Consider the following 18355-nt stretch of genomic DNA (forward strand, 5'->3'; position numbering starts at 1 on the left):
GGTTTAAACTTCTGAGAAAAGTAGGGTGAATTCCATTGTTTTTATTCACATTTTCCGGAACTTTTGCCTAAAACTTCGCCATTTTTGCAAAATTTTGTTAAAATTTCGAAGAATGGTGTTGTTGATTTTATTTTCAAAGACAGAACATTATTGTCCACTGTTTTCATTAAAATTGTTTGTCTGGTTTTCATTAAAAATCTGGCTAGATATTTCAAAATTCAGCCTTTTTCATCAAAAACAGCACAAAATAAGCTTCTTTAGTACACTTTAACTAAATTTGCCGGAAGTACACACACAAACACAACTAGTACAATCTTTCTAGAGTCGAAAAAGGGCTATTCCTAACTCAACTTCCACTGAGAGTGCTCTGTAATTAAAATTTTGCCGACTTTTGCTATCTTTACTCGTTGATTATCAAAAACGCAGCATCTATTTTTGATTTTTTAGCTAACAAAATATTTTTATCTGTAACATTCGAAAAACTTGACGAACAGCATCGGCGAACAGCATTAGCAGGGCTAATCTTGAATCAATCCTGGACTAATACAAATCAAAAATAATTCGGATAGTAATCAGTGGTTTTTTTTTTAAAAAAAATCGATCCTTTTTATAATAATCAATGAACAAAACTCTTCAGATCAAAGCTCAGTAGTGATAGGTGCAATTGGCTTCCTAAGCAGCTCAAAATTAATTCATCTAGTTTTTTACTTAAAAGTTTATTGTCGTTTTGACTTTTAAAAACAAATGATTTTTAAATAAATAATGGCTTATTGAAATTTTCCTCCAAATTTTCTTAATTTGGTCAACTTGTAGCTTGGTGTCAGCAAAAAAAAGTGTGTTTGCTTTTCTACTGATTCAAAATTTAACCTCTATTTTCTCTATTTACAATTGTTTTCCAAAATAAAAAAAACTCTTTAACTTTGCACTTTTGTTCTTTTTATTGTCTATTTGTTACATTGTCTCGTTCATTACAGACATTATTGGTCTCAAGTGAAGGTTTCAAAGAGAGTTTTTGTCGCAAAACAAAATTTCTTGAAAGAATTTGTTATGACTTTACTGGCTTCGACACGGGTTTTTCAAAAAAAAGTGAATTTAATTTTGATGTTTGTCATATTTGACGTTCTTTTTGTAGACGTAAGACATATTCTGGATAATTGCAGGTCTCAAGGGCTTCCTTTGGACGAATACTCGAACTTATTTAACCTTATTTCATTTTCTAATTAATGGATTTCATGACCTTGGAAGTAACTTTTTTGCGAGAAAAAAAAACAAAATTGTTACTCAATTTAATTTAACCTTTTTTTCTTTTTTTCTATTTGTTACCTGGTCTCATTAAAGAGAGGTCACATACTACATTATGGTTGTTCAAAAAGGCGCAATCGAACATAATTTGAGGGCCAAAATATGGCTTTAAGGCTTCGACAGCGTTTTATGGCAAGTTGTAATTGAATTTTCGTTTGTTGTCTTTTTGTTGGCCTTTTTTAACCAAAAAAAAAATTGAATAAGGACAGATGTTAATGCTCTTTTATAGAAGGAATGGTAATCGTAAACCTATGGGATATTTTAGTTGACTTCTCATGGTTTTCATTACTTTGAAGTTAATTGTTTTTAAAAAAAAATATGTGATTTTTTTAACTTTACTGGTTTTCTTCTTTTTGTCTAACTGTTACCAAGCCTTTTTTTGATCTTGTCCCATATCTTTTCTTGTGATTTACAAGCTTTTTCTTATGTTTCGGTTTTATCTGACGCTAAGTAGACGTTTTAAATAATTTTTGTTTTTTAAAACGGACATAAAGTTTTTGATGTATTTAATGTTTGTTGTTGTTGTTTGATTTAGCTGTTCGTCTTAACTCGTTTTCTTATTATTGGCATATCTCATCAATATAATGCATCATTTTTTATTCCACTGAGTTATTTGCTTTGGAGGCTATCTTTTCGTTCATACACTATTTTTTGAAATATACTTGAATTTTTGGATTTTTCTGTCTGCTCCTCATTTGGTAGACAATTATACCAAAATTGTGGATGAGCGAGGTCGGAACCTTATGTGCAATCGAGCATTACCGAGCCTCCTTGTTGAGTTAAAAGATCAAACTCTTGGGTTGAAAGATCGTGTGGATCGTAATAATAGTATTTTATTGAATGAGAAAAATGCCGAAATTTGTATGTGTTTAACTCTTTTCTGCTGGCAACATTAACAACAAAAATCAGGCCTTCGACATTTGAAAATTTATAAGTATTCAAATCATTTAGCGCGATTATGTCAATTGATTTAGTTGAGTTAAATTACCGAGTCTAGTCGATCGCTGGATGAAGTTTTTCAAAGAAATATTGCAGAAACCGAAGAGGTGTAAAAAGACATCTAATCCTTTCTGGGAATTTGAAATGACCGCCAGGAAAAAAGCGACTTTCCCTAGGAGTAGCGAAGAGTGCGAGTTATGAAAAAAATGGTCTCCTTCAAGATCTTAACGAAGGATACAAAATGTATGGTTTGGCCTGGAACTGCTCTTATGGATTCAAACAAAAAACTGTTCTTAGAAAATTAAGTAAAACCTTTTTCTATATTTTGCGCCTGAGTTTTGCGCCGTTAAATGCGTTTTTAATTTGAACAACTCACTTCATTAAAAAAACTCTAATTTAATCTTTAAAATGATGAGGAAAAATATTCAAGTTGATATTTGATAAATGTTATTGATATTGATGTTTAAAACAGTACTGATGAAAAATTAAAAAGAAAACAGCACCAAAAAACAAGGAAACGCGGATATTTTGGAACATTTGAAGCTTTGCACCGCTGAGACACAAAAGAATGTTTTGATAATTAGTTTGGGGCTTGACATTAAATGAATAAACAAACAAGATAATATAAAACCATATTGAACTAGATTGTTAAAAGGCCAATCAAATTGTCAAAAAATAAAAAAACAAAATAAAAATCGAAAAAAGACCCAAATAAAACAAAATAGATCGATGATAAGATATATAAGCATGAGCACATAAGCAGAAATCAATTTAGATGCGTAACGATTTGACTAAATTTCCCAAATCTGAAAGTTTTAAATACCGAAATGACAAGATTTCAATCGAATTTTTACACAATCACAATAATTTCTTTCGTTTTCAAAACCATCAACCGATTTGTAAACCTATTATTGCGTGCACTCTGCAATCACAGTGCAGTTTATATTCAGTTAACTTCACAAGATGAGAAGAGGGTGATCAAATATCTGTTATTTAAAATAAGTTTTAGGTGATTATATTGTTTTAAAAGTTACAAGAGAACAACTTATTTCTTTAAAAAGTTAAGGCATTACACATAAAGGTTGAGCTCAGAAAAGACAATACAGTTTAGAATAATAATTCTGAACGGTACGGAAGACCAAGGAAAACCTGGTTGTTCTCGACTTTTGAAAAAGTGCAGTTTGTGCGAATTTTTGTCAAAAGTTCTAATGAGGCATCAAAAATATAACAAAAATTGGTCAAAATTTTGAAAAAAAATGAATTTGAGACAATAAATTCAGCATCAGCGCTGAAAAATAAGGAGACAATTTTTGTCTCTACAATACAACGAAAACACAAGATTTCAGTATAGGAACAATGTAGAAATACTTTGCCTAACTTATAACACAAAACTTTGATTTTGCCGGCCTCCCTTAAATTGCAGCTTCGTAAGGAATCTATCTTCCAACTAGCTGAAGTTTATATGATTCCATCTATGTTGGACTACCTTGCTGATGTTTAATCACGAGAGCTTCATTGCATCAAAATTTGATTCCCCAGTGACACAAAATTTGATTGAGCGCTTTGGTACATTTAAATCATCCAGTTACTAAAGTAAAGTTAACCTTATAAACCCTTATCAAAAGGTATGTTTCATTTCTTTTTTAGTAGTTTTTTTATGATTGCTCGTAAAAAGTTTACCTTATATCAATTGCCAACCTAATAAATTATCATGCATATCAAAATACAACAAAAGAGTTTGCAAACAGAGCGGTCGCTTGTTTTGGGAAGTGCGCTATTGTTAATAAGAGTTCTACCTCTAGTAGTTTACTGCTATTATTGTGGTAAACTTATTAAATAGAAATATTTTAAAGGTTTATCAGAGTTTTTCAGTTTGTGCTGATGTTCTAAGCCCTTCATTGCGGCCCACTATCCCTCACTGTAACAATCTATTTTTGAATCTATCGGTGACAATCTATTTGTGAAACTAGCCGCCTTTATCACCTCTATTGTTCTACTATCGTGACAAAATTGATTTGTATTTGCTGCAAACAATTGATCCAAAAACAATTCATACAGCGTACAATGCAGTCTATGCCTTGAATGGTCCCAACTTAGATGCGCGCAGCTGAGCAAAATTCAACATCAAAAGAAATACGACCTCATGGACCTGCAATAGCTGTGTTTTAAGCCCGCGACTCCCCGAGTTAGTGTAGTTAGTCTCGGTGAATGTTCATAGAACCTTGTGGCAGACGCTATCAGTCAGAGTGGCCGGGAACCAGAAACTGACATAACGGTGGACTTATGCCCAAATTCTTCTGAAACGACTAACTACCCTACCCAAAACAAAACAGAAACCCCCCTCGCAACGACAGGCATGTAAGGGAATAATTTCCCACCCTCCTGACAAGCTTGTGACAAGCTCTCGAAAATGTGTCTCGAATTTGTCCGCTGGAAACCGAAGTTCATCAGACTCAATAAATGCAAAGGCAGCGATACCTTTGCCGAATCGCTTGATGAAGCTCTGCGACCACTAGCCGACAACACGTTTCACATATGTTGCGCAATGAAAGCAGCCATGGTCCTGTCACACATGATTCTGGAACGAAGAAAGAAAGGCACTCTGTCAACAAAACCGTTCTTCGAAGACTTCAGCTGTGGAATCAAGGCAAACTAAACAAACTCCTTACTGGGGCAAAAGCACTCCGAGTTCGGAAGAGCATTGGAGCAGAACGCCAGTCTCGACCCCTCAAGAGCTTAACCAATTTCGCGAAATATGGAAAAATCGGCAAAGCCATCAGAACACTCGACAGTGATGCAAAAGGCATAGCTATGTCACTAAAGGATAAAATCGGGGACGAAACTGTTGCAGAAATTCTAGCCGAGAAACAACCCAAAGTCCAGCCGATAAACCTTTCATGCCTTGTCACTCATGAGAAAGCTAACACCCTGCCTTTTCACAACTCAATCTTTGACAGAATCTAGGATAACGCAATTGAAAGAGCAGCTGAAAAGACGAAATGATTACATGGACCCTCTGGTTTGGACTCTTGTCAATGGAGAAGACTTTTGACCTCGTTCGTCAGTGCCTCACTCAAACTCCGGAAAACATTGGCAAAACTAGCCTACAGAATAGCAACTGAAGTATTGCCCAGTACTTCAATAGAAGCGTACAACAACAGCAGACTAATCCCACTTGACAATTGTCCAGTTGCACGACCCATTGGGATAGGGTAAGTACTGCGTCGAATTATTAGGCGATGCATCTCAAGCTGTCTAGATGTAGAAGCCCAGGGAATTTTAGGCAACATTCAGATCTGCCTGGGCAGACCGCAGGAATCGAACTTGCAATCCGCGCTCTGCGTAGAGATCTCGACAAGGAGAACTGTGAAGCTATTTTACTAATAGAAGCCACTAATGCCTTCAATTTACTAAAAAGAACAACCCCCCATTAAAAAATTCGCAGAATGTGCTTTTCTCCCCACATACCTCTTACAAACTACTACCAGACACCAAGCCACCTTTTCGTTGATAAGAAAGCCACCTTATCTCGCGAAGATTGCTCTCAATGAGACCCACTAGCCATGCTAATGTACGGGATTTCATTAAAGTCCCTAATCCTGAAATTGCAGAAGCCAAGAATAGTATAAAAGTGGTACGCTGACGACCACAATGCAGCCGAGTCACACCAGCACCAACACGAACTCTTCGAGGACCGTTCCGAGTTTTTCAGTTTGTGCTAATGTTCTAAGCCCTTCATTGCGGCCCACTATCCCACACTGTAACAATATATTTTTGAATCTATCGATGACAATCTATTTGTGAAACTAGCCGCCTTTATCACCTCTATTGTTCTACTATCGCGACAAAATGGACTTGTATTTGCTGCAAACAAATGATCCAAAAACAATTCAAACAGCGTACAATGCAGTCTATGCCTTGAATGGTCCCAACTTAGATGCGCGCACCTAAGGAAATTCAACATCAAAGGAAATACGACCTCATGGACCTGCAATAGCTGTGTTTTAAGCCCGCGACTCCCCGAGTAAGTGTAGTTAGTCTCGGTGAATGTTCATAGAAACTTGTGGCAGACGCTATCAGTCAGAGTGGCCGGGAACCAGAAACTGAAATAAGCCATAGCTATGTCAATAAAGGATAAAATCGGGGACAAAACTGTTGCATAAATTCTAGCCCAGAAACAACCCAAAGTCCAGCTGATAAACCTTTCATGCCTTGTCACCCACGAGAAAGCTAACACCCCGCCTTTTCACAACTCAATCTTTGACAGAATCAATGATAACGCAATTGAAAGAGCAGCTGAAAAGACGAAAGGATTACATGGACCCTCTGGTTTGGACTCTTGTCAATGGAGAAGACTTTTGACCTCGTTCGTCAGTGCCTCAATCAAACTCCGGAAAACATTGGCAAAACTAGCCTACAAAATAGCAACTGAAGTATGGCCCAGTACTTCAATAGAAGCGTACAAGAACAGCAGACTGATCCCACTTGACAATTGTCCAGTTGGATGACCCATTGGGATAGTGGAGGTTCTGCGTCGAATTATTGGGCGATGCATCTCAAGCTGTCTAGGCGTAGAAGCCCGGGAAATTGTAGGCAACATTCAGATCTGCCTGGGAAGACCGCAGGAATTAAACATGCAATCCGCGCTCTGCATAGAGATTTCGACTAGGAGAGCTGTGAAGCTATTTTACTAATAGATGCCACTAATGCCTTCAATTTACTAAAAGAACAACCCCCCATTAAAATATTCGCAGAATGTGCTTTTCTCTCCACATACCTCTTACAAACTACTACCAGACACCACGCCACCTTTTTGTTGATAAGAAAGCCATCCTATCTCGCGAAGATTGCACTCAATGAGACCCACTAGCCATGCTAATGTACGGGATTGCATTAAAGCACCTAATCCTGAAATTGCAGAAACCAGGAATCGTATAAAAGTGGTTCGCTGACGACGACAATGCAGCCGAGTCACACCAGCACAAACACGAACTCTTCGAGAACCGTTCCTAGTTTTTCAGTTTGTGCTAATGTTCTAAGCCCTTCATTGCGGCCCACTATCCTACACTGTAACATTATATTTTTGAATCTATCGGTGACAATCTGTTTATGAAACTAGCCGCCTTTATCACCTCTATTGTTCTACTATCGCGACAAAATGGACTTGTATTTAATGCAAACAATTGATCCAAAAACAATTCATACAGCGTACAATGCAGTCTATGCCTTGAATGGTCTCAACTTAGATGCGCGCACCTGAGGAAGTTCAACATCAAAGGAAATACGACCTCATGAACCTGCAGTAGCTGTGTTTTAAGCCCGTGACTCCCCGAGTTAGTGTAGTTAGTCTCGGTGAATGTTCATAGAACCTTGTTGCAGACGCTATCAGTCAGAGTGGCCGGGAACCAGAAACTGAAATAAGGCATAGCTATGTCAATAAAGGATAAAATCGGGGACAAAACTGTTGCATAAATTCTAGCCCAGAAACAACCCAAAGTCCAGCCGATAAACCTTTCATGCCTTGTCACCCACGAGAAAGCTAACACCCTGTCTTTTTACTACTCATTCATTGACAGAATTGATGATAACGCAATTGAAAGAGCAGCTGAAAAGACGAAATGATTATATGGACCCTCTAGGGTTTGGACTCTTGTCAATGGAGAAGACTTTTGACCTAGTTCGTCAGTGCCTCAATCAAACTCCGGGAAACATTGGCAGAACTAGCCTACAGAACGGCAACTGAAGTGATGCCCAGTACTTCAATAGAAGCGTACAACAACAGCAGACTGGTCCCACTTGACAATTGTCCAGTTGGATGACCCATTGGAATAGGGGAAGTTCTGCGTCGAATTATTCGGCGATGCCTCTCAAGCTGTCTAGATGTAGAAGCCCGGGGAATTGTAGGCAACATTCAGATGTGCCTTGGCAGACCGCAGGAATCGAACTTGCAATCCACGCTCTGCGTAGAGATTTCGACAAGGAGAACTGTGAAGCTATTTTACTAATAGATGCCACTAATGCCTTCAATTTAATAAAAAGAACAACCCCCCATTAAAATATTCGCAGAATGGGCTTTTTTCTCCACATACCTCTTACAAACTACTACCAGACACCACGCTAGCTTTTCGTTGATAAGAAAGCCATCGTATCTCAAGAAGATTGCACTCAATGAGACCCACCAGCCATGCTAATGAACGGGATTTCATTAAAGTCCCTAATCCTGAAATTGCAGAAGCCAAGAATCGTAACAAAGTGGTACGCTGACGACGACAATGCAGCCGATTCACACCACCACCAACACGAACTCTTCGAGAACCGTTCCAACCAGGGGCCTAGCTTTGGTGGCTATCAAGTAAACGCGCCAAAATTCCAGCTAATTGTCCAACCATTGATATAAAAAAAGGCCGAAAATTATTTTGCAAACACCAAATTCCAAATTCTCAATGGTTTGAGAGTTCTCGGACCAGTTGTTGGCAGTGACGAGGATATACAGAAGTTTTTGAAACTCAAAATCCAACGAATTCACAAAGTTATTTCAAATACTTTCACTTTGTCATGTCATCGCCTCACGCAGCCTACCACTGCTACGTCAAAGGACTTTAGAATAAAATCACATTCCTGTCGATAACCACACCCAAAACAACAGACTATCTTCAACGTGTTGAAGAAATTATCAGCAACAAGCTGATCCCATCCTTGAGGAACAGAGGTGGTCCAGACATGATAACGGGACGGGTACTCTCTCTCTCTCTCTCTCTATCTTCCCGTCAGAAATGCTGGGCTGCTATCAACCAACCAGATGACTACAGCAGAAACTATTGAGACTCCCACAATCATTCAACACCAGTCGACGAACCATCGTCCGACCTCATAGTTCTGGAACTAGACCAAAAGAAGAATAACCACCTGACGACAGCAAAGCAAAAGCAAAACATAATTACTGACGCGACGAATCCCGACCCCTCTTACGCCCTAAAACCTGCAAGTGTGAAAAGAGCCTCCTCTTGGATAAATGCTTTGCCAATCGAAAAGCACGGGCTCACAAAATCGGAATTAAGCGACGCCCTCTGCATCCATTACAGATGGGATTTCAGTAATGTGTCTACAACCAACATGTGCCTGAAAAACACTTTTTTTTTAATTTCCTACGCCCTACACTGCCCTAAAGGAGGAAACCCAATTATCCGGCGCAATAAAACACGTGATCTTTTTGCTAATTTGATGAAGAAATTTGGCCACGTCGTCGAAATCGAACCACATCTGCAGCCTCTCGACAACGAGATTTCTACAAACTCTATTTGAAATGAAGATGAGGCAAGACTTGACATTTCCGCCAAAGGAATATGAGGGAGTCGTTGCATGTTGCATGTTCCATAACCATATCATAGATAGCATTCTCTTCATAGCTGGTGCTGCTGCGCGCACATTAAAATTCTGTCCATTTGCTTTTGCTCTTTGCTCAACAAGAGCTTTAGCTCAACAAGAGCAATCAGTCACAACAAGAGCAATCACTCTAGAGACCGGTCTGTTCATTTTTGTTTTACTCTAACCTTTAAGTTTTGAGCATGTTGCTAAGTTTGGACGTATTAACCACTCTGTCTGATGAAAAAATATACAGTATCCTGCGATCTCAACAAGAAAAAATTTATTATCTACCACGAACTGTTACGGATTTGACAGTATGTTTGACAGAATCAACAACCCCGAGCGAAACTTTAAAAACTGAGAGTGTTGCAAATTTATTGTGTGACTTTTTTCCTGGTGATTTTAGGAAACCCTTCATCAGAGATCCAATTCAGAAGAGAACTGCAACATCAAGCGGAGCAAATGCAACATCCAGCGGAAAATCGACAACATACGCAGATCAATTCAAGGGCTCATCAAATAAAGTTTACCCAACACCAAATGGCAGCACAATTGATGCCTGTTTTCAAAATATATCTATCCCAAAAGATCGCACCACAGTGACAATATTAATCGGAGATTAAATCACCAAGAGAATTGACGGAAAGCAAATTGGACCAAATGTCTCTTCGCTACAACCTGATAAAATTAAATGTTGAAATAAGCGGTTGTGCTACATCAATTCGACCGAATCTATCCCAAAAGATGGCACCACAGTGACAATATTAATCGGAGATTAAATCACCAAGAGAATTGACGGAAAGCAAATTGGCCAAATGTGTTAGCAAGAGATTTTGGGGGTCGTAGGATCTCAGGTTATTGTAAGGTTATTGTATAGTCTCTTCGCTACAACCTGATAAAATTAAATGTTGAAATAAGCGGTTGTGCTACATCAATTCGACCGAATCTATCCCAAAAGATGGCACCACAGTGTCAATATTAATCGGAGATTAAATCACCAAGAGAATTGACGGAAAGCAAATTGGACCAAATGTGTTAGCAAGAGATTTTGGGGGGCATATGATCTCAGGACTGCTTGAGATATTTGCGAACACAAGGGCAAAAAAGTGAAACAGGTAACAATGTTTATTGGAATCAATGATTGTCTATCGGCTAAGTTCGACATTAAAGAATCAATTACTGCATACGAAAAGCTTATATATATATGTGCTCACAATTTCACAACAGAGACAATATCAATCTGCACTCTCTTAACGCTTGGTGCCTTTAGAAAAGAAAGTAATGTTAGTGTCAACAAATTCAACAAGCAACTATTCAATTTAATTTCAAAACTGAAGGAGCTATCCCACACAAAACTTAACCTGATTGATTTCAATGTCGGATTTCAAAATATCCTTGACTATATTCACACAGATGGCCTCATTCATCTGAAAACGGCGTTAAGGTTATTGTATAGTCTCTTCGCTACAACCGGATAAAATTAAATGTTGAAATAAGCGGTTGTGCTACATCAATTCGACCGAATCAGAATTAACAAACACCAAGACCTAGCCAAAATGATAATTTTCATTTTCTAAAAAAAATTATATGTCGAGCAACGTACTTTTTGGGTAATTTCTTCCTTTTCCTAGCAATATGCTTGATGCTCTTGTATATTACCATAACTGCAATGCAAAAAAATTAATTTTTTGTGAATGTTTTGTCACGGGTTATCTGGAATCAACCCAAGTTGACTCAGGCAAAATCTATTGCGATTACACATTTTGCTATGTTTTGACGTGGAGTCGAATCCAGGTCCAACAGTTTCTTGCGAATCTATTTCAGCAATAACAAAAAATATTCTAAGAACATTAAATTTTCCAATCGAATGCCCAGAGTTTTGTTAGGAAAAAACAATCTCATTGAAATGTCTCTTCCAGGGTTCTGGGGAAAAAACAATTTTTGGACTAAGTGAAAGTTGGTCAATTGGAAATGATTGCTCTAAGCTTTGGAAAGTTTTAAACGATACTCATGCACTATTCCGAAAAGACAACTTTCAAAAAGATAAAAAGAACGGTGGAAGATAAATAGAAAAGATAAAAAGATTATTTTTTGAAAAATGTCTCAAAAAATATCAAAAATATGCTGATCAACCTAACGTGCCAACGCTCAGTATAACATCAACAAAAATTTTTGGGCCAAATGTCATACAACTTAGACTACGCTTTTGGACAATGCAACACTCTACATGTACTGGGTGACTTTAACCTCAATTGTTTAAACGAAAGTGAGAAAACAGTTTGGAAAGTATCATACCACCTTATGGTCAACAAAGTGTTGACGTACATGAACACACAAGAATAGCATAAAATTCAGAATCACAAATTGATTAAATTTTGACCGAAAGCATAGAAGAAAACAGGCAATATACTTTTGATACGCCATTCAAATCAAATCATTTAGCATCTCTTGTTGAAACTAATATCAAATTGATAAAATGAGAAAATTATATACTGTTTTGACAAGAAATGTTACAATGCAAATGATTTCGTTAAAGCTCTGTCATTTTCCCCGTGGCACTTCATTTATCAATGCAATGCTGCTCTCGTAACATTTAATATGTTGATATCAATTGTTACTAATGCACTCGAGACTCACACTGCAAATGTAAAAACATTAATTCGAAATTGCAACCACAAGAGTATGCTAAAAACTGAATGGTTCGGCAAGGTATGTAAAACAGAATTACGAGGGAAAAATGCACTTAGGACATACCAGAAAAATAAAACGTCTACCAATTGGGATTTTTATGACAAAAAGCGACAATCTCTATTAAACAAATCTCTAATATACGTTAGACATGCCTTTATGGAAGTTCAAGGCAATGTTTTCAATCTCTGGATAGTGATAAAAAATTCTGAAGTTTAAAAAATTCAATTAGAAGGAAACAAAAAACATTTAGTTAAAAATTTAACTACAGTAATAGCAAAATCCGTTCAACGATTTACTAACTAAAGAAATTGAAATACCGGAGTTCCTTAAATGTAATTTTTGTAACCATGGCTTTTTTAGGGACAAGAATTTAAAACGATACATCCACGAAAATAACCTAAGCAAACAATCCAAATCGTTCAGTTCCCATTTAGTTACAGAAAAAATATTTCACGAAGTTTTCTTGGAGTTGGGTTCTGACAAGCCATTAGGTCCTGCCTGCGCTATAAATAATGGTCAAACAAAAATTGTACCACATCTTACTTAAATTCTAACGAATGCATTAAACAAAATATTTTTCTAGAGTGCATTTAAAAAGCAGAAATCAGCCCTATCTACAAAAAAGGTGATCCGATGGATGCAACCAACTGATGTAACAATTATACCATATGCTGATGATTGCCTTGTTTTTGCTTCTCAGAACAATGTAAGGATAGCAAAAAAGTCCCTGGAATCAAACATACATACTTTAGCAAACTACTTCAAAGAACATCACTTAAGTTTGAACTCTTCAGAAACAGAATTCGTTTGTTTCACGAAAAAATGATCAAAGAAACAAACCACAGGACACAATAATATTGGATAACAAAGTAATCAAAAAATCTAATGAATGCAATTATTTAGGACTGGCAACTGATAGCAGTCTCAGTTTCATGGAACTCAACTCCCTACATCAAGCTTAGAAATTTTACTTCATTCAATTGTTTTTATCACATCTCAATTATCCTGCTCTATTTATTCAGCACATTAGAAAACCTATTACGACTTCTCTCGAAAAGCAGCTTTACTGGGCTCTTAAAAAGGTTTTCTTCCGCTCAGATTGCGTATCGTCACGGCGCTTAAGAATAAAAAAAAGTGATCGGGATTGAACAGAGAATTGATCAACTTTCTATTTTTTATCTCAAAAAAATATCAGGCGAGAAAAAAATCCATTCAATACGACACTGATTTCAACAAGTGCAAAATAGTCCATCAACGAACCTATTCAAAAAAATAACTTTCGATGACCACAGATCAGCCACAGATCAGCGTGAGTTTCGACTAGTTTGAGTGTCAGATGTATATGTTTTCAAAAAATGTGCTAAAAACCTTGGGTCGTAAGGTTGAAGATTGAGTTTAAAACTTGATTACACAAAGCTGACATTTAATTAGATAAAGCTCGAGCTTCGAGCCAAGTCAACAAAATTGACATATCTTTGTTGACTTTGTTAGTTTACCATGATGATATTAGGTACTGACGACCACAGTGAGAATTGAATTTATTCATTGAACACCGAAGCTACCATCAGAGCTAACCCCTCTATTGAGTCTTTATTTATTTAAACCAACTTTTCATATAGATTAATCTACTTAAAAATTTTATTTCTAATTTTGCGTTTCAAACAAGTACCACGCTCAATAGCTAAAGATACACACTATTGCGCACGGGCGGCTAATTTTGCGGCGACTGAGATTAAAAGTAAATAGAAAACGACCACCCAATAATGTTGAGCGTTGTAGTCATGTCTAAAAGAAATATATTTTTTATATCTGAAATTCGACTTTTAACACGAGTTTGACGTCTTAACATCACGACCCGAAAGAGGAATTGTAAACTGGTGTTGAATCATGTACAAAAACCTGAACCTGTGAATCCACTTCAATTTGATTTTCAAAAGGTGTGTGATATCTCTTACTACGGAGATATGTATCCGAGCCACGAATACGTAAAGATTTAATGAAGTTGAATTCGAGGTGCGATTCCTCTGTATTTTGTGAAGTGTAGGACTACAGCTCTCAATTATATCAGGCAATAGTACTATTAGGGCACTGTTCTAAATACGTGGAATTCCGTCTCGAATCCTTATTGAACTATTCGGGTATCAAAACAGGAGAGATTGAGAACAACTGATTTTCAGAAGTAAAGTGATGAGAATGAAAGATAATATTTAGTAAAAAGTGGGCAAGCGTGAAGATACTGAAAACTTGGATTTATGTTTGGAGGTAAAATTTTACCTATGTGAAAACATATATGAATAACTTTTAACTTAGTTAACACAAGGACTACTCTAGATTTAGTACACTTTGTAGGTTATGGTACAACCGTACCACATATCCGGGGCTCTGACAAATTTTAAACTGCAAGTATTGAATTTTTTTATGAAATAAATAACATATGTACTGGTTACTATAATTAATATTTTAACATCACACTAGCAACTAGAATTGCAACAAAATGGGAGAATTGGAATTGCATTGGCTTTCAAAGTTCAATTAAAGATAGTGTAAACCATTTTCTTATACAAATAAATTTAAACAAATGACGCAAATCAAGAGGCAAATGGAGCACAAGTGGAACGTCAAAAAGAGATTTTTCACATCGAATGATAATAACATAATTTCATTAACAGCAATAATTTACAACAAATGAATTTAAGCAACAAATTAATTAAGTTTGAGGCTAAGAGTGAAATTGAAAGTTTAACTGCAAAATGTTTGAGTTTATTGATTATGGTGACAAGTCAATTAAAAGTTTTTAAATATAGTTTTCGCCATCAAAAACACAAGCTGACATCACGTTCGTAGTCAGCATAATTATACTCTTCCGGAGACCAAGTTCCGACCGGTTGAGATTCTGCTTGACTTACAACCGGTAGTTCAAAGGATGTTTCAACTGCTGGCGGTTGTAAGGCCTCCTCCTGAATTACCGTTTCGATTACTGGGTTACACTGTTTTTGGAGTTTGGGTGCCGGTATTGTTTCGGGGTCATTTACTGAACACATCGAACTCTCAAATCCAAGGTAATCTGGAGCTTTCCTCTTCTCTTAGATTTTGAATGTGTAGGGGTGACATTTAAAGAAGTCGCTGAAGAAGCTGCTCTCGGAGAAGCGATTGAACTGTTCGGTGTAGCTGAGGACTTTCGTAACCGACTTGTTTCAAATTGAGGTTTCTTCTGTATTCGAGACAACATAGCCTTAGAAGTATTGCTATTCGCTGAAGATATTCCGGAAGCATTATCGGCTCGAGGTTGTCGGTGCCTGATCTTTATATCCCCTCGGTATTTTTTCTTAAGCTCTTTCAATTGCTGCGCTGTTTTTTTCCGTCGTTTTATCATACGGAAGTGGTATTCTTTGGGCATATTGCCACAGCTCCGTATTAGGCTCCGCCCATGTCCCAAACATAGCAATGTCACTATTGCGCACTTTGACCTCTGGTACACCTGGCTCTTTGATTGCCGTTGTTGTAGGGGATGTTCGGTCGACCCTACTACCGGGCGCTAACAACTCCAAAAGTCCCCTCAAATCCCGCATCGAGGGCTTGGAAACTTTCCGGGCCAACTTTAATTCTAGAGATCGTTCAGTGCGCGCTATCGGGTTTGACAATTTTGGGTGTAGAATTAGTCTTGAGACTATCTGGTTTTTGACTCCATTATATTGTCTACCCGCTTCCACCTGAGCCTTTGTCCTGGCTTCCTTGAATAGAATGTCGCTCCTTTCTCCAGTTACCCAACCGTTGTGGCCCAGATAATATTTAACTGGGACTGTGTCAGCGTCTAAATTGTGATTGAGAGTATGTTCAGATGACAGATAGATGATTTTGGTTTTGTACTTACATTACTAAGTGGTGTGTTTGCTTTCTTTCCAAAATGTGCTTAAAAAGGTGTTACTTTGTAGTCTTTTGTTTTCATATACTTAATTGATACACTATTGACTTTATTGCTTCTTTAATTGCGAATGTTTTATTTCTATTGGCTAATTTTATGCAACTTAATCCCCTTTTAATTGTTCGTATCAAACGCTTTACTAATCCAATAGCCCTGTGATCGTGAGCAGGAGCGGTAATAATGTTAATCTTGTTTTGTTTACCAAAACGTTTAACTTTATATACAATTAAACAACGTGCTTGATCTAATCTAATATTGCGGGGGACTCAATATATCTGTATATATTCATCAAGAAATTTGATTACATTAGCTCCAGCAGTTTTTTCAAAAACGTCTACAATGGGATACTTAGAGAAACGGTCAATAGAAGCGAGAAAGTGTTTTTCTTGATTTTTTCATGTGTAATTGGTCCACCAAAGTCTAGTTGGACTTCATCGTTAGGTTCGTAAAAATTTAGTAATGGTTGCCATTTCGATGCTGGAATGACGGTTTTAGATTTTTACCAACCTCAGTGCAGGATTTTTACTGTGCGGCCTTATTGAGGATTTCCCTATGCATATAGGGCCCAAATGAATATTGGGCCAAGGTAATCATACCCCAACTGCCTGGATGGAGTGAGTACTGAGAGACACCCTTTCGTGAACAATTGGGCCCGGTTGTTCTCAAAGACCTCTTCCTTTTGAAGTTTGGTGATGCTGGGCCCTCGTTAGAAGACCGGGTTGAATTGACCGCCGAATTGGGAAGAGATTGAAATGTTACTCTACTGGTCGCAGGTGTTGGTGGAGTTTGTTGAACTGCATTTGAGGGGCTCATGACTGAATTTTTAGAATGCTGGATTTGTGCTGCGTTTGCGGAGTGTGAGAGAAGCAACTGATTTGTGCGGAGATTGAAGGCAGAAAGCAATTTGGAATGGTTTGTTTGTTGGGCTATTGAGGCACGTATGGAATGTGTGTGATTTACGCTGTTAAAGTGCTGTGATCAACATTTTTGTGCTGTGTTATTTATATAAATTGCTGCAATTGCGTCGCAAATCCGGGTAGTTGTTGCAACCGCAAATTCTTCATGATATTTGTCTGTAATTTTTGCTTTTTGATTTGGTTGGCGAGAAATGTATTCTACCAGCCCCATTTTCGCGCCTGGTATATGTTCAATATGAAAATCAAAAGGTAATAATTGAACGAATTTTGTAAGATTTGTTAGATCTGTGTTCCTTCATGATTGAAAGTAATTCCCAATGATCTGTAATAATTTTGAATGATTTTCCAAACAACTAGAATCTAAAATGCTCAACGGACCATATCACTCCTAATAATTCTAATTCATTGACGCTATAACGTTCCTCATTTGAGTTAAGGAAATGAGACAGGAATGCGACTGTATGCCAACATGTTGGTGATCGTTGTTCTAATGCAGCTCCTAATCAAGCTCCAGATGCATCGCATTTGATACGGGTTTCCAGTTGTGGATTATAGTGTGTGTTCTCTGTTGCATTTGCTACTTTGTTTTTGATGTGTTGGAAGTGAGTTTCAAGTTCATTATTCCAAATAAATTTAGTGTTCTTTTTAAATCAAGGTCAAAGTGGATGACATAATTGAGAAAGATGTGTTTTGTTTACAAAAAAAATTAACTTTATATACAATTAAACAACGTGCTTGATCTAATCTAATATTGCGGGGGACTCAATATATCTGTATATATTCATCAAGAAATTTGATTACATTAGCTCCAGCAGTTTTTCCAAAAACGTCTACAATGGGATACTTAGAGAAACGGTCAAAAGAAGCGAGAAAGTGTTTTTCTTGATTTTTTCACGTGTAATTGGTCCACCAAAGTCATGTTGGACTTCATCGTTAGGTTCAGAAAAATTTAGTAATGGTTGCCAATTCGATGCTGGAATGACGGTTTTAGATTTTTACCAACCTCAGTGCAGGATTTTTACTGTGCGGCCTTATTGAGGATTTCCCTATGCATATAGGGCCCAAATGAATATTGGGCCAAGGTAATCATACCCCAACTGCCTGGATGGGTAAGATGCAATGATTCGTGGACCGCATCTTGTATAGATTGTGGTATTGCAACACGTTCGTCCGCACAGACACATCTTAAGCGAACGTGCAGGTCTCTCCAGTACGAGCA

At 37.3% G+C, this 18355-nt stretch overlaps 1 protein-coding gene across 1 annotated transcript in view; it reads left to right on the plus strand.

The window, feature by feature from the left end:
* The first annotated feature begins 4065 nt into the window (after positions 1-4065).
* The window catches only part of LOC142342541 (phosphatidylinositol 3-kinase catalytic subunit type 3-like), a 156984-nt gene continuing 142694 nt past the window's right edge, over positions 4066-18355 (plus strand). Inside the window, exon 1 of the mRNA XM_075393898.1 lies at positions 4066-4079. The gene's annotated coding sequence lies outside the window, so the exon portion shown is untranslated. The remainder of the gene's footprint in view (positions 4080-18355) is intronic.

The sequence above is a fragment of the Convolutriloba macropyga genome, chromosome 7 (genome assembly GCF_964194025.1).
Source record: "Convolutriloba macropyga chromosome 7, txConMacr16.3, whole genome shotgun sequence".
In the NCBI taxonomy this organism is placed as follows: Eukaryota; Metazoa; Xenacoelomorpha; order Acoela; family Convolutidae; genus Convolutriloba; species Convolutriloba macropyga.